This window comes from Marmota marmota, unplaced genomic scaffold (assembly GCF_001458135.2).
Source record: "Marmota marmota marmota unplaced genomic scaffold, marMar, whole genome shotgun sequence".
Lineage (NCBI taxonomy): Eukaryota > Metazoa > Chordata > Mammalia > Rodentia > Sciuridae > Marmota > Marmota marmota.
The window spans coordinates 71,211,658-71,216,933 of NW_026000026.1; the positions used below are offsets into that span (position 1 = coordinate 71,211,658).

The 5,276-nt window shown below is 42.4% G+C and overlaps 1 long non-coding RNA gene across 2 annotated transcripts; it reads left to right on the forward strand.

Moving 5' to 3' along the window:
- The first annotated feature begins 428 nt into the window (after positions 1-428).
- LOC125619188 lies at positions 429-3,770 on the forward strand. Of its 2 annotated transcripts, none has more exons than XR_007350701.1 (3): positions 429-1,267; positions 1,832-1,952; positions 2,685-3,770. It is a non-coding gene; the product is annotated as an uncharacterized LOC125619188 (long non-coding RNA). The 2 variants fall into 2 exon arrangements; XR_007350700.1 differs by having other exon boundaries at positions 430-1,251.
- The last annotated feature ends 1,506 nt before the right edge of the window (positions 3,771-5,276 follow it).

Here is a 5,276-nt window from a genome sequence, read left to right on the forward strand (position 1 = left end):
ATACTTGTCCCTGAGTTTGTTTTCTCCACACTAATTCCATCACCCAGGTTTTCTGTGAGTCTAGCTCCCTCTCCTCCTCCCTGGAGTATTGGGTTCTGACAGCTGTGGTCAATGAATTGCCTACCGCAAGCCTTTGTCTAATTGCACACTGTGTTGGGGTTCCAACTGATGTCTACTGAGTGCCTCTTTGACGTAATTTTATACACAATCTTCCCCTTTAAATGGTTCTGCAGCTCCAACACCACCACTCCCTAATCCCAGGGCTCCCTTTGCAACCAATGGCTTCCATAGGTCTATGGCCTGAGGGGACACCCAGCACAGCCTTTGTGCCCTTGCCCCCTGCTTTGCCTCTGCCTGCTCCTTGGGTCACCAGGCTCAGTGACAATGGTTGCTCTGCTTTGTGGCCAACTCAGAGCTGGGCACTTCAGTATCCTAACAATGCAGGAGGGCGAAATTTACACAGACACAAATCACAGCTAAGACAGCAGCAGCAATTTATAGTTAATTTCTTTGGAGAGAATCAGACTAAATCTCCTGGAAGTTCTTTGGAGGGAGAGTTAGGTGACTTGGGTGGTGTGTCAAGGTGAGCTTCCTATAGCAGGAAGAAGAAGACAGAGAGCTGGAGGTGGAGTATGGGGGCCAGAGGAAGGTGCACTGACTTAAAAGGGAAATTGTGGAATCCAAACCCCCATGCCTGTGCCTGCTGGCTTTCCCCTGTCCCTGCCCCTTAGGATTAAGAAGCCCACACATTTGCAGTGCCCTTAAGGCCACCCCAGGCATAGGGGTCAGGGTCATTTAGAGCTGTCAGGGTTCACTAGCAGAATGACCTCCCCCTAAATGAATATATCCCACCCAGGATGACAGCTTCCTCAGCTCTTCAGCCAACCCCCCCAGGTCCCTCCCACTCCATTCTCTGTCCCTCTCCATCTCTCTCTCTTGCTCTCACTCATTCACTCATCCTGCATACCCCTCGCAGCTTCATCCCTCCTATCATATCCCTCCCTCCCGTTACATAACTCTGTTTGGGATTATTTTTGCCCAGAGGTATGAACTGCATTTCTGCATATTTAAGCTGTCCTTGATTCATTCCTGCCCGTTTCTTAGTTCTGTTTGCCCAGGTGCCTGCCCCACCCACTAGCTCTGAGGCCCCTGGGAACATTCCCACGTTGAGCTCAGCTTGCCCCACAACTACCAGCTGCTCCACTCCGTGACCAAAGCAATGGACGTTGGGCCACACAGGGTTCCATTCAGGTGGGCCTAGGCCACGGTAGGTGACCGGCTGGTTCCACTGGGGCCACAGCAGCCCTGGGACCCTCCACTGCTCTCTGTGATCCCCCTACAGTGAGCTGTGGCCCCTGTGGCCCCTGGATCTCCTGGTCGTTTCCTCTTCTGGTTGCACTCCAGCTGTATAGCCCCAGGATCCCCCCACCCCCGTAATTCAAGGGGGAAGGGGCAGAGGGAAAGAAGACAAAATACTAATTAATGGTTTGTTTCCTATTAGCTTCTTACAAATAGAATGTCTTAATGTAATTACTGAAATGGTTTCAAGGGGGCTCTTGTTGCCTTGTAAAATAATTATCTGACAATCATCATTTTATTTTTAAGAGCTCATTAACAAATAGGCTGTAAATGGCTTTCTCGCTTTCTCTCCTGCTGAGGAGCGGGTAGAGGACAATGGGATGGCCAGAGCCTTTCTGTCCCCAATTGAAATGAGGATTTGGCTCAGCAGTTCCCAGCCTCGGTGTCAGCTGAGCTGCCAAGGTTTGACAGGCTTGGTGGAGGTCAGGGGGTCCTCTAGGTCCGGTCCACATTCCAGTGGTATCTGATGCAGGTCCAGATCTCTGGGTCATCAGGGAAGATACCGAACTCCTCAGGAAAGACTGCCACCAGAACATGTTCCTGTCATGCTGGTACTAGCATCTCCACACCACATTCTATCACCCCAGGCCCTGGTAAGTATCACCTGCTCCGTTGCTGCCCTCCTACCAGGGGCTGGGCTAAGCTCTCATCCACAGGCAAGCTCTCCTAGCAATTTGTCTGATTTGCAAGCAGCAGAATTATGTAGCTTAAAAGGTGAGGAAAGGCTATCAGTGAATTCTAGATGATGAGCTTGTTAAAAGGAAAAGATTAGGGTGACATTTGTATTACAAAAGATGAGATGGGAGGTGCAGGGGATGCATTCCTGGAATGTGGGACAGTGTGGCGAGGATCAGAGTGGGAACCCACAACGGAGGTTGAGAATGAGGCAGATACCAGTTTGATGGACATAAAAGACATGTATATGGAGTCATGGGAGATAACGTGCAGAGTGCTTGGAGCTCCTGCTGAGGAAAGAGGGCCCACTGGAAGGTTCTGAGCAGGGTGGTGGCCCAATCAAAATCCACTGTGGAGGCGCATCTGGCAGCCAAGTGCAGGCAGAGTGGAGCAGGAGGAGTCTGGAGACAGCAGGATTTACTAACACTGTTTTCAAAATGGGCTCAGCACCTGCTGTAGCCCCACTGGAGTGCTTTCTACAAATGCAAAATACTGATCCCATCCAGAACATTCTGAACTATACCAGGAGGTGGTATTTGTTACTATTCTGGTTTAGATAGTATATGAAACACCCTTTGAGAAAAGCGGCCCTGGAGAACCAGTCCTTACCACTGAAATTAGCATTTAATTTTTTTTTTTTTTTTTTGCAGTGCTGGGGATTGAACTCAGTGCCTGGTGCATGCTAGGCAAGTGATTTATCACTGAATTACATCCTAAGCTCATCTAAAACTTTCCATAACATGTACCTACCATGATTTTTCCTCTTATAACTGCATTTTAAAGTTAATTGAGACATAACTCACATACCATACCAATGACCCATTTAAAGTGTATAATTCAATTGTGTTTTATTCTATTCATAGAATTGTGCAACTATCACTCCAATAAATCTTAGAACATCTTCATCACCTCTAAAAGAATTATTGTTTACTTTAGAAATTTTCCCCCAACCCCCTAGGCAACTATTGATCAGCTTCTGTCTTCATAGATTTGCCTAAACCATAGATTTGTCTAATTTCATGCAATTAGAATCATACAACATATGATTTTTTTGTGACTGACTTCTTTGACTTAGCATAATATCTTCAAGGTTCATCCACATTGTAGCATATATCAATATTTCATTCCTCTTTATGGGTGAATAGTATTCCTTTGAATGGATATACCACATATCATTTATATATTCATCAATTATGGACATTTGAATTATATTTACTTCTTGGTTGTTATAAATAAGCAACACTTATGTACATGCTTTTGTGTAGACATATGTTTTCATCTGTCTTGGTCATAAATAATACCTTCAATCTCACCTGAAGTGGGGTTGCTCAGTCATATAATAGATCTATGTTTAATCTTTGGGGACACTGCCAGTGTGTGTTTTCCAAAGTGGTTACACCTTCTTTCACTCCCACCAGCAGTTTATGAGGGTTCTGTTTTCTCCACATTATTCGTTATTATTTGACTTTTCATTTCTAGCTATCCTAGTGGATACCTTGTTATAGAATTCAGTTACCCAATTAAAGAATACAATCAAATAGTTTTTGGATTATTACATTATTTTATTGTGGTTTTGATTTGCATTTCCCTGGTGAATAATGATGTTGAACCTCTTTTTTTGGTATATATCAGCCACTTGTATCTCTCTTTTGGAGAAATCTCTCTTCACATCTTGGCCTATTTTCTCTTCCAGATTTATTGAAGTATAATTAAAAAATAAAAATTATGTGTGCCTATTTTATCTACCTATTTGTTTAAAATTTTTTATTGGTGTATTATAATTATACTTAATGGTGGGATTCATTGTAATATATTTATACATGAACACAATATAATTTGGTTAATTTTATGTGCCTATTTTTAATTATATCATTTATCTTTTTATGGTTGAGTTGTAAGAGTTCTTTATCTATTATACATACAAGTCTCTTATCAGATACATATAAAATTTGAAAAAATTTCTCCCAGTGTGAGTTATCTTTCACTGTTTCAGTGGTGACCTTTGAAGCACAAACATTTTTATTTTTTTCCTTATTTTTTTTTAGTTATAGATGAACACAATACTTTATTTATTTAATTTTACTTTATTTATTTATTTTTTTATGTGGAGCTGAGGATTGAACCCAGTGCCTTATGTGTGCTAAGCAAGCACTCTACCACTAGCTACAACCCCAGCCCAACATTTTTAATTTTAATGAATTCCAATTTAACTATTTTTCTTTTGTTGCTTGTGCTTATAATGTGATACCTTAGAAATCATGAACTAATCCAAGGACATGAAGATTTACAGCTATTTTTCTCCTAGAAGCTTTACATTTTAAGCTCTTATTTTTGGGTCTTTGATCCACAAGGAGTTAATTTTTGCATATGGTGTGAGGGACTCTTTTACATTTAGATATTCAGTTCCTAGAACCTTTGTTAAAGAGACTACAATTACGTTAAAAAGTAGTTTCCTTCTACTGGTTACTATGTGGCCTGCAGTATAGGAATCATTCGGCTAGAGAATACAGAACTAAGCTAGGCAATGGGTGAAAGGACTTCAACTCTGATGGTGACATCAAGAACCAAGGTAAAATAATGGATGAGAGTCATAGGGAAGACGGAAATGGTAATGAGTGGAGACAGCATGGATGTAGTGACCCATAAGAACTCAAAGATGATAATACAATGATTACACTTATTCTTTGTGTACACTTTTATAGCTTAAAACAGCTTTCATATATCTTGTTCCATTCAGTTCTCTTAGTGAGAATAGAGAGGGCAGTACCATCTTAATCAACAGATGAGGAAACCAAGGGCCCAAGATGTGGTTAGTAGGCAGCCCAGACAAGCCCCTGACACATCAGTGATGACAGCACTGGCAGAAGTTCGATAAAGCTACTTAAGGTTGGATCTGGGTTGCCAGTAGAACATGTCTAGCAGAGATCTGAAAATGTAGCACTAGAGTCAGCTCTAGAGGTTGGGGTTGACCATAGGGTTGAGGAGTCACTGACCATTAAAGCCACCTGGACAGGGCACATTTCCAGGGAGACCAAGGCAGAGGCTCATGGACAGATGTCCATATTTAGAGGCCAGGAATAAACCATCAATGGAATAGCAAGGAAGAAGCAAAATAGTGGATGAGGAGGAAGGCAGGAGGAGAATCTTCTGGGAAGAATAGGGGGTCAACTAGGAGCAAACATCTAGAAGGGTAAAAATTTCCAAAAGCGTGGAGGAAACCCTTATCCGACTGTTCGTTAGGC